Source organism: Thermobia domestica, chromosome 13, assembly GCF_964235325.1.
Source record: "Thermobia domestica chromosome 13, izTheDome1.hap1.1, whole genome shotgun sequence".
Lineage (NCBI taxonomy): Eukaryota > Metazoa > Arthropoda > Insecta > Zygentoma > Lepismatidae > Thermobia > Thermobia domestica.
The window spans coordinates 119,817,074-119,829,543 of NC_137466.1; the positions used below are offsets into that span (position 1 = coordinate 119,817,074).

Below are 12,470 nucleotides of genomic sequence, written 5' to 3' on the forward strand. Positions count from 1 at the left end.
GCACTAATCCACAACACGTTTATTTCTCGAAGCATAATATAAAAACATAATGAAAAGTCTCTGTCCGTTTCCAAAATTGTGCTATGACACACAAGATACGAATAACACAAATCAAATAGATAGCCCATATCATTGTTCGCTGGTAAAACAAATATGTATAAAATTAATAAATCGATAATAAATCAATCACAATCACTACAGTCTTCAATGTGGGCCCCAACACATTGTATGATGTTGGACTAATTATGCCCTGACGAACTGACTGATACGAAGTAGAAGTCATACCTCTCTTACAATGTGACACAGTCATCTGCCATTGTCCCCGGAGGTTGAATTATTTTATCCATGAAAAGTCTGGTGTTAATTCTCTTAGTTACAACAATAAATGCCATCTATATGATTCCTGGGCCTCCGTAAATTTTGTTTAGACTTTGCTTAAGAATTTCTACTTCATGTTGGAACGCATACGAAAGTTGACATTCTCCCGGAGCATCATGGTAAATGATGATCCTCTGAGACAATGCATTGTTTAGATTCCTGTATTTATGTAACACTTTTGTTAAGTTGGCTGAAAACTCATTTGAAAGTTTTTCTCTATTGTTGTATGGGGACACAGCAAAAAAGTATCTGCTGCATGACTTATTCCACGACGCAACCAACGCACCAACTGATCTTTCCATCTCGTTGGTACCATGACACAAATCAAATCCCACAACCATTAAACCACTGAGAGGTACTTCTACACTCCATGGTGCAACACCGATCTTACAATTTATCTGAATGGCAACTTTCGTTGCAATCCACATGTCTCTCTTCGAAGCAAGATTCCTTGCAACATTAATTTGCGTTGGAACTGCCCGATTCACGCAACATTTCAGCGAAAGGTAAATTAGTCGGTCACCATCTCTTCAAACCACTTCCCCACAACACGTTTATTTCTCAAAGCGTAATATTAACACATAATGAAAGGTCTCTCTCCTTTTCCAAAATGCGCTTTGACACACAAGACACGAATAACACAAACAAAATAGTTAGCCCACATCATTGTTCGCTGGTAGAACATATATGTATAAAATTAATAAATCGATAATAAATCAATCAGTACACTCTTCAGTGTGGGCTCCAACACAAACACACAGATACCTTTACAGTATAGAAGGGACTGCATAAACTTATGAGAACACACGAAAATCATCTAGTACAGACTGTTTGATGAAGATCCCCGCCATTAAAGGCTCGACTCCTCTGGCTACCTCGATGTCTCTGTTCTCATCGTCGGCAAGCTCCTCTCTCTCTCATTTGAAGCTCCAGTCTATTGGTAGGAGTCCATCAGCAACTCCCCTACTTCTTTGACCGTGACTTCGACTTCGTCTTCCCAAAGCGGAAGTTTTCGGTAATATTTAAGCTCGGGCGCAAGGCTCGACGACTATTACAAGTGAGCCTTAGAGCGAGTACCAAACGTCACAGAAGGTGTGGTAATAGGTTGTAGGAGGAGTCAGGATGGTGTCTCTTATGATTTTATTACAAAACAATAATTACAATTATATGAATCACATCACAATTATAAAATGCTTATTCAGTGATAGGTAAATCAGTCGGTCGCCGTCCCTTCAGAGCACTAATCCACAACACGTTTATTTCTCAAAGCATAATGTAAACACATAATGAAAAGTATCTGTCCTTTTCCAAAATGTACTATGACATACAAGATACGAATAACGCAAACAAAGTAGGTAGCCCATATCATTGTTCGCTGGTAAAACAAATATGTATAAAATTAATAAATCGATAATAAATCAATCCCAATCACTACAGTCTTCAATGTGGGCCCCAACACATTGTATGATGTTGGACTAATTGTGCATTGACGGACTGACTGTGATACGAAGTACAAGTCGTACCTCTTTGACAATGTGACACAGTCATCTGCCATTGTCCCCGGAGGTTGATTTATTTTATCCATGAAAAGTCTGGTGTTAATTCACTGAGTTACAACAATAAATGCCATCTATATGATTCCTGGTCCTCCGTACATTTTGTTTAGACTTTGCTTAAGAATTTCTACTTCATGTTGGAACGCATACGAAATTTGACATTCTCCCGTACCATCACGGTAAATGATGATCCTCTGAGACAATGCATTGTTTAGATTCCTGTATTTATGTAACACTTTTGTTAAGTTGGCTGAAAACTCATTTGAAAGTTTTTCTCTATTGTTGTATGGGGACACAGCAGAAAAGTATCTGCTGCATGACTTATTCCTCGACGCAACCAACGCACCAAATGATTTTCCCTTCTCGTTGGTATCATGACAGAAATCAAATCCAATAATCATTAAAACACTGAGAGGTATTTCTACACTTCACGGTGCACCACCGATCTTACAATTTATCCTGAATGGCAACTTTCGTTGCAATCCACATGTCTCTCTTGGAAACAAGATTTCTGGCAACAATAACTTGCGTTGGAACTGTCCAATTCAAGCAACACTTCAGGGAAAGGTAAATCAGTCAGTCACCATCTCTTCAGACGACTAGTCCACAACACGTTTATTTCTCAAAGCGTAATATTAACACAAATGAAAGGTCTCTGCTCTTTTCCAAAATGCGCTTTGACACACAAGACACGAATAACACAAATCAAACAGGTAGCCAACATCATTGTTCGGTGGTAAAACAAAAATGTGTATAAAATTAATAAATCGATAATAAATCAATCACTACAGTCTTCAATGTGGGCCCCAACACAAACACACAGATTCCTTTACAGTATAGAAGGGACTGCATAAACTTATGAGAACACACGAAAATCATCTAGTACAGACTGTTTGTGAAGACCCCAGCCATTAAAGTATCGACTCCTCTTGCTACCCCGATGGCTCTGTTCTCATCGTCGGCAAGCTCCTCTCTCTCTCATGTGAAGCTCCAGTCTATTGGTAGGAGTCCATCAGCAACTGCCCTACTTCTTTGACCGTGACTCGACCTCGACTTCCCAAAGCGGAAGTTTTCGGTAATATTTAAGCTCGGTCGCAAGGCTCGGCGACAATTGCAAGTGAGCCTTAGAGCGAGAACCAGACGTCACACAAGGTGTGGTAATAGGTTGTAGGAGGAGTCAGGATGGTGTCTCTCATGATTTTATTACAAAACAATAATTACAATTATATGAATCACATCACAATTATAAAATGCTTATTCAGCGAAAGGTTAATGAGTCGGTCGCCGTCCCTTCAGAGCTCTAATCCACAACACGTTTTTTTCTCAAGGCATAATGTAAACACATAATGAAAAGTATCTGTCCTTTTCCAAAATGTACTATGACACACAAGATACGAATAACACAAACAACATAGGTAGCCCATATCATTGTTCGCTGGTAAAACAAATATGTATAAAATTAATAAATCGATAATAAATCATTCACAATCACTACAGTCTTCAATGTGGGCCCCAACACTTTGTATGATGTTGGACTAATTGTGCCCTGACAAACTGACTGTGATACGAAGTAGAAGTCATACCTCTCTGACAATGTGACACAGTCATCTGCCATTGTCCCCGGAGGTTGATTTATTTTATCCATTAAAAGTCTGGTGTTAATTCTCTTAGTTACAACAATAAATGCCATTTATATGATTCCTTGTCCTCCGTATATTTTGTTTAGACTTTGCTTAAGAATTTCTACTTCATGTTGGAACGCATACGAAAGTTGACATTCTCCCGGAGCATCATGGTAAATGATGATCCTCTGAGACAATGCATTGTTTAGATTCCTGTATTTATGTAACACTTTTGTTAAGTTGGCTGAAAACTCATTTGAAAGTTTTTCTCTATTGTTGTATGGGGACACAGCAAAAAAGTATCTGCTGCATGACTTATTCCACGACGCAACCAACGCACCAACTGATCTTTCCATCTCGTTGGTACCATGACACAAATCAAAACCCACAACCATTAAACCACTGAGAGGTACTTCTACACTCCATGGTGCAACACCGATCTTACAATTTATCTGAATGGCAACTTTCGTTGCAATCCACATGTCTCTCTTCGAAGCAAGATTCCTTGCAACATTAATTTGCGTTGGAACTGCCCGATTCACGCAACATTTCAGCGAAAGGTAAATTAGTCGGTCACCATCTCTTCAAACCACTTCTCCACAACACGTTTATTTCTCAAAGCGTAATATTAACACATAATGAAAGGTCTCTGTCCTTTTCCAAAATGCGCTTTGACACACAAGACACGAATAACACAAACAAAATAGTTAGCCCACATCATTGTTCGCTGGTAGAACATATATGTATAAAATTAATAAATCGATAATAAATCAATCACTACAATCTTCAATGTGGGACCCAACACAAACACACAGATACCTTTACAGTATAGAAGGGACTGCATAAACTTATGAGAACACACGAAAATCATCTAGTACAGACTGTTTGATGAAGATCCCCGCCATTAAAGGCTCGACTCCTCTGGCTACCTCGATGTCTCTGGTCTCATCGTCGGCAAGCTCGTCTCTCTCTCATTTGAAGCTCCAGTCTATTGGTAGGAGTCCATCAGCAACTCCCCTACTTCTTTGACCGTGACTTCGACTTCGTCTTCCCAAAGCGGAAGTTTTCGGTAATATTTAAGCTCGGGCGCAAGGCTCGACGACTATTACAAGTGAGCCTTAGAGCGAGTACCAAACGTCACAGAAGGTGTGGTAATAGGTTGTAGGAGGAGTCAGGATGGTGTCTCTCATGATTTTATTACAAAACAATAATTACAATTATATGAACCACATCTCAATTATAAAATGCTTATTCAGTGAAAGGTAAATGAGTCGGTCGCCGTCCCTTCAGAGCACTAATCCACAACACGTTTATTTCTCAAAGCATAATGTAAAACATAATGAAAAGTATCTGTCCTTTTCCAAAATGTACTATGACACACAAGATACGAATAACGCAAACAAAGTAGGTAGCCCATATCATTGTTCGCTGGTAAAACAAATATGTATAAAATTAATAAATCGATAATAAATCAATCACAATCACTACAGTCTTCAATGTGGGCCCCAACACATTGTATGATGTTGGACTAATTGTGCATTGACGGACTGACTGTGATACGAAGTACAAGTCGTACCTCTTTGACAATGTGACACAGTCATCTGCCATTGTCCCCGGAGGTTGATTTATTTTATCCATGAAAAGTCTGGTGTTAATTCACTGAGTTACAACAATAAATGCCATCTATATGATTCCTGGGCCTCCGTAAATTTTGTTTAGACTTTGCTTAAGAATTTCTACTTCATGTTGGAACGCATACGAAATTTGACATTCTCCCGTACCATCACGGTAAATGATGATCCTCTGAGACAATGCATTGTTTAGATTCCTGTATTTATGTAACACTTTTGTTAAGTTGGCTGAAAACTCATTTGAAAGTTTTTCTCTATTGTTGTATGGGGACACAGCAGAAAAGTATCTGCTGCATGACTTATTCCTCGACGCAACCAACGCACCAAATGATTTTCCCTTCTCGTTGGTATCATGACAGAAATCAAATCCAATAATCATTAAACCACTGAGAGGTATTTCTACACTTCACGGTGCACCACCGATCTTACAATTTATCTGAATGGCAACTTTCGTTGCAATCCACATGTCTCTCTTGGAAACAAGATTTCTGGCAACAATAACTTGCGTTGGAACTGTCCAATTCAAGCAACACTTCAGGGAAAGGTAAATCAGTCAGTCACCATCTCTTCAGACGACTAGTCCACAACACGTTTATTTCTCAAAGCGTAATATTAACACAAATGAAAGGTCTCTGCTCTTTTCCAAAATGCGCTTTGACACACAAGACACGAATAACACAAATCAAACAGGTAGCCAACATCATTGTTCGGTGGTAAAACAAAAAATATGTATAAAATTAATAAATCGATAATAAATCAATCACTACAGTCTTCAATGTGGGCCCCAACACAAACACACAGATTCCTTTACAGTATAGAAGGGACTGCATAAACTTATGAGAACACACGAAAATCATCTAGTACAGACTGTTTGTGAAGACCCCAGCCATTAAAGTATCGACTCCTCTGGCTACCCCGATGGCTCTGTTCTCATCGTCGGCAAGCTCCTCTCTCTCTCATGTGAAGCTCCGGTCTATTGGTAGGAGTCCATCAGCAACTGCCCTACTTCTTTGACCGTGACTCGACCTCGACTTCCCAAAGCGGAAGTTTTCGGTAATATTTAAGCTCGGTCGCAAGGCTCGGCGACAATTGCAAGTGAGCCTTAGAGCGAGAACCAGACGTCACACAAGGTGTGGTAATAGGTTGTAGGAGGAGTCAGGATGGTGTCTCTCATGATTTTATTACAAAACAATAATTACAATTATATGAATCACATCACAATTATAAAATGCTTATTCAGCGAAAGGTTAATGAGTCGGTCGCCGTCCCTTCAGAGCTCTAATCCACAACACGTTTTTTTCTCAAGGCATAATGTAAACACATAATGAAAAGTATCTGTCCTTTTCCAAAATGTACTATGACACACAAGATACGAATAACACAAACAACATAGGTAGCCCATATCATTGTTCGCTGGTAAAACAAATATGTATAAAATTAATAAATCGATAATAAATCATTCACAATCACTACAGTCTTCAATGTGGGCCCCAACACTTTGTATGATGTTGGACTAATTGTGCCCTGACAAACTGACTGTGATACGAAGTAGAAGTCATACCTCTCTGACAATGTGACACAGTCATCTGCCATTGTCCCCGGAGGTTGATTTATTTTATCCATTAAAAGTCTGGTGTTAATTCTCTTAGTTACAACAATAAATGCCATTTATATGATTCCTTGTCCTCCGTATATTTTGTTTAGACTTTGCTTAAGAATTTCTACTTCATGTTGGAACGCATACGAAAGTTGACATTCTCCCGGAGCATCATGGTAAATGATGATCCTCTGAGACAATGCATTGTTTAGATTCCTGTATTTATGTAACACTTTTGTTAAGTTGGCTGAAAACTCATTTGAAAGTTTTTCTCTATTGTTGTATGGGGACACAGCAAAAAAGTATCTGCTGCATGACTTATTCCACGACGCAACCAACGCACCAACTGATCTTTCCATCTCGTTGGTACCATGACACAAATCAAAACCCACAACCATTAAACCACTGAGAGGTACTTCTACACTCCATGGTGCAACACCGATCTTACAATTTATCTGAATGGCAACTTTCGTTGCAATCCACATGTCTCTCTTCGAAGCAAGATTCCTTGCAACATTAATTTGCGTTGGAACTGCCCGATTCACGCAACATTTCAGCGAAAGGTAAATTAGTCGGTCACCATCTCTTCAAACCACTTCTCCACAACACGTTTATTTCTCAAAGCGTAATATTAACACATAATGAAAGGTCTCTGTCCTTTTCCAAAATGCGCTTTGACACACAAGACACGAATAACACAAACAAAATAGTTAGCCCACATCATTGTTCGCTGGTAGAACATATATGTATAAAATTATTAAATCGATAATAAATCAATCACTACAATCTTCAATGTGGGACCCAACACAAACACACAGATACCTTTACAGTATAGAAGGGACTGCATAAACTTATGAGAACACACGAAAATCATCTAGTACAGACTGTTTGATGAAGATCCCCGCCATTAAAGGCTCGACTCCTCTGGCTACCTCGATGTCTCTGGTCTCATCGTCGGCAAGCTCGTCTCTCTCTCATTTGAAGCTCCAGTCTATTGGTAGGAGTCCATCAGCAACTCCCCTACTTCTTTGACCGTGACTTCGACTTCGTCTTCCCAAAGCGGAAGTTTTCGGTAATATTTAAGCTCGGGCGCAAGGCTCGACGACTATTACAAGTGAGCCTTAGAGCGAGTACCAAACGTCACAGAAGGTGTGGTAATAGGTTGTAGGAGGAGTCAGGATGGTGTCTCTCATGATTTTATTACAAAACAATAATTACAATTATATGAACCACATCTCAATTATAAAATGCTTATTCAGTGAAAGGTAAATGAGTCGGTCGCCGTCCCTTCAGAGCACTAATCCACAACACGTTTATTTCTCAAAGCATAATGTAAAACATAATGAAAAGTATCTGTCCTTTTCCAAAATGTACTATGACACACAAGATACGAATAACGCAAACAAAGTAGGTAGCCCATATCATTGTTCGCTGGTAAAACAAATATGTATAAAATTAATAAATCGATAATAAATCAATCACAATCACTACAGTCTTCAATGTGGGCCCCAACACATTGTATGATGTTGGACTAATTGTGCATTGACGGACTGACTGTGATACGAAGTACAAGTCGTACCTCTTTGACAATGTGACACAGTCATCTGCCATTGTCCCCGGAGGTTGATTTATTTTATCCATGAAAAGTCTGGTGTTAATTCACTGAGTTACAACAATAAATGCCATCTATATGATTCCTGGGCCTCCGTAAATTTTGTTTAGACTTTGCTTAAGAATTTCTACTTCATGTTGGAACGCATACGAAATTTGACATTCTCCCGTACCATCACGGTAAATGATGATCCTCTGAGACAATGCATTGTTTAGATTCCTGTATTTATGTAACACTTTTGTTAAGTTGGCTGAAAACTCATTTGAAAGTTTTTCTCTATTGTTGTATGGGGACACAGCAGAAAAGTATCTGCTGCATGACTTATTCCTCGACGCAACCAACGCACCAAATGATTTTCCCTTCTCGTTGGTATCATGACAGAAATCAAATCCAATAATCATTAAACCACTGAGAGGTATTTCTACACTTCACGGTGCACCACCGATCTTACAATTTATCTGAATGGCAACTTTCGTTGCAATCCACATGTCTCTCTTGGAAACAAGATTTCTGGCAACAATAACTTGCGTTGGAACTGTCCAATTCAAGCAACACTTCAGGGAAAGGTAAATCAGTCAGTCACCATCTCTTCAGACGACTAGTCCACAACACGTTTATTTCTCAAAGCGTAATATTAACACAAATGAAAGGTCTCTGCTCTTTTCCAAAATGCGCTTTGACACACAAGACACGAATAACACAAATCAAACAGGTAGCCAACATCATTGTTCGGTGGTAAAACAAAAAATATGTATAAAATTAATAAATCGATAATAAATCAATCACTACAGTCTTCAATGTGGGCCCCAACACAAACACACAGATTCCTTTACAGTATAGAAGGGACTGCATAAACTTATGAGAACACACGAAAATCATCTAGTACAGACTGTTTGTGAAGACCCCAGCCATTAAAGTATCGACTCCTCTGGCTACCCCGATGGCTCTGTTCTCATCGTCGGCAAGCTCCTCTCTCTCTCATGTGAAGCTCCGGTCTATTGGTAGGAGTCCATCAGCAACTGCCCTACTTCTTTGACCGTGACTCGACCTCGACTTCCCAAAGCGGAAGTTTTCGGTAATATTTAAGCTCGGTCGCAAGGCTCGGCGACAATTGCAAGTGAGCCTTAGAGCGAGAACCAGACGTCACACAAGGTGTGGTAATAGGTTGTAGGAGGAGTCAGGATGGTGTCTCTCATGATTTTATTACAAAACAATAATTACAATTATATGAATCACATCACAATTATAAAATGCTTATTCAGCGAAAGGTTAATGAGTCGGTCGCCGTCCCTTCAGAGCTCTAATCCACAACACGTTTTTTTCTCAAGGCATAATGTAAACACATAATGAAAAGTATCTGTCCTTTTCCAAAATGTACTATGACACACAAGATACGAATAACACAAACAACATAGGTAGCCCATATCATTGTTCGCTGGTAAAACAAATATGTATAAAATTAATAAATCGATAATAAATCATTCACAATCACTACAGTCTTCAATGTGGGCCCCAACACTTTGTATGATGTTGGACTAATTGTGCCCTGACAAACTGACTGTGATACGAAGTAGAAGTCATACCTCTCTGACAATGTGACACAGTCATCTGCCATTGTCCCCGGAGGTTGATTTATTTTATCCATTAAAAGTCTGGTGTTAATTCTCTTAGTTACAACAATAAATGCCATTTATATGATTCCTTGTCCTCCGTATATTTTGTTTAGACTTTGCTTAAGAATTTCTACTTCATGTTGGAACGCATACGAAAGTTGACATTCTCCCGGAGCATCATGGTAAATGATGATCCTCTGAGACAATGCATTGTTTAGATTCCTGTATTTATGTAACACTTTTGTTAAGTTGGCTGAAAACTCATTTGAAAGTTTTTCTCTATTGTTGTATGGGGACACAGCAAAAAAGTATCTGCTGCATGACTTATTCCACGACGCAACCAACGCACCAACTGATCTTTCCATCTCGTTGGTACCATGACACAAATCAAAACCCACAACCATTAAACCACTGAGAGGTACTTCTACACTCCATGGTGCAACACCGATCTTACAATTTATCTGAATGGCAACTTTCGTTGCAATCCACATGTCTCTCTTCGAAGCAAGATTCCTTGCAACATTAATTTGCGTTGGAACTGCCCGATTCACGCAACATTTCAGCGAAAGGTAAATTAGTCGGTCACCATCTCTTCAAACCACTTCTCCACAACACGTTTATTTCTCAAAGCGTAATATTAACACATAATGAAAGGTCTCTGTCCTTTTCCAAAATGCGCTTTGACACACAAGACACGAATAACACAAACAAAATAGTTAGCCCACATCATTGTTCGCTGGTAGAACATATATGTATAAAATTAATAAATCGATAATAAATCAATCAGTACACTCTTCAATGTGGGCCCCAACACAAACACACAGATACCATTACAGTATAGAACGGACTGCATAAACTTATGAGAACACACGAAAATCATCTAGTACAGACTGTTTGATGAAGATCCCCGCCATTAAAGGCTCGACTCCTCTGGCTACCTCGATGTCTCTGTTCTCATCGTCGGCAAGCTCCTCTCTCTCTCATTTGAAGCTCCAGTCTATTGGTAGGAGTCCATCAGCAACTCCCCTACTTCTTTGACCGTGACTTCGACTTCGTCTTCCCAAAGCGGAAGTTTTCGGTAATATTTAAGCTCGGGCGCAAGGCTCGACGACTATTACAAGTGAGCCTTAGAGCGAGTACCAAACGTCACAGAAGGTGTGGTAATAGGTTGTAGGAGGAGTCAGGATGGTGTCTCTCATGATTTTATTACAAAACAATAATTACAATTATATGAACCACATCTCAATTATAAAATGCTTATTCAGTGAAAGGTAAATGAGTCGGTCGCCGTCCCTTCAGAGCACTAATCCACAACACGTTTATTTCTCAAAGCATAATGTAAAACATAATGAAAAGTATCTGTCCTTTTCCAAAATGTACTATGACACACAAGATACGAATAACGCAAACAAAGTAGGTAGCCCATATCATTGTTCGCTGGTAAAACAAATATGTATAAAATTAATAAATCGATAAAAAAATCAATCACAATCACTACAGTCTTCAATGTGGGCCCCAACACATTGTATGATGTTGGACTAATTGTGCATTGACGGACTGACTGTGATACGAAGTACAAGTCGTACCTCTTTGACAATGTGACACAGTCATCTGCCATTGTCCCCGGAGGTTGATTTATTTTATCCATGAAAAGTCTGGTGTTAATTCACTGAGTTACAACAATAAATGCCATCTATATGATTCCTGGGCCTCCGTAAATTTTGTTTAGACTTTGCTTAAGAATTTCTACTTCATGTTGGAACGCATACGAAATTTGACATTCTCCCGTACCATCACGGTAAATGATGATCCTCTGAGACAATGCATTGTTTAGATTCCTGTATTTATGTAACACTTTTGTTAAGTTGGCTGAAAACTCATTTGAAAGTTTTTCTCTATTGTTGTATGGGGACACAGCAGAAAAGTATCTGCTGCATGACTTATTCCTCGACGCAACCAACGCACCAAATGATTTTCCCATCTCGTTCGTATCATGACAGAAATCAAATCCAATAATCATTAAACCACTGAGAGGTATTTCTACACTTCACGGTGCACCACCGATCTTACAATTTATCTGAATGGCAACTTTCGTTGCAATCCACATGTCTCTCTTGGAAACAAGATTTCTGGCAACAATAACTTGCGTTGGAACTGCCCAATTCAAGCAACACTTCAGGGGAAGGTAAATCAGTCAGTCACCATCTCTTCAGACGACTAGTCCACAACACGTTTATTTCTCAAAGCGTAATATTAACACAAATGAAAGGTCTCTGCTCTTTTCCAAAATGCGCTTTGACACACAAGACACGAATAACACAAATCAAACAGGTAGCCAACATCATTGTTCGGTGGTAAAACAAAAATATGTATAAAATTAATAAATCGATAATAAATCAATCACTACAGTCTTCAATGTGGGCCCCAACACAAACACACAGATTCCTTTACAGTACAGAAG

At 39.1% G+C, this 12,470-nt stretch overlaps 4 pseudogenes; all 4 read right to left on the reverse strand.

Annotated features, from left to right (window-relative positions):
* Positions 1-392: 392 nt before the first annotated feature.
* On the reverse strand, positions 393-806 carry LOC145667724 (piwi-like protein Siwi pseudogene; annotated as a pseudogene).
* A 2,818-nt stretch (positions 807-3,624) lies between these two features.
* On the reverse strand, positions 3,625-4,038 carry LOC145667725 (piwi-like protein Siwi pseudogene; annotated as a pseudogene).
* Positions 4,039-6,855: 2,817 nt separating this feature from the next.
* Positions 6,856-7,269, reverse strand: LOC145667726 (piwi-like protein Siwi pseudogene; annotated as a pseudogene).
* Positions 7,270-10,086: 2,817 nt separating this feature from the next.
* LOC145667727 (piwi-like protein Siwi pseudogene) lies at positions 10,087-10,500 on the reverse strand (annotated as a pseudogene).
* Between the last annotated feature and the right edge of the window lie 1,970 nt (positions 10,501-12,470).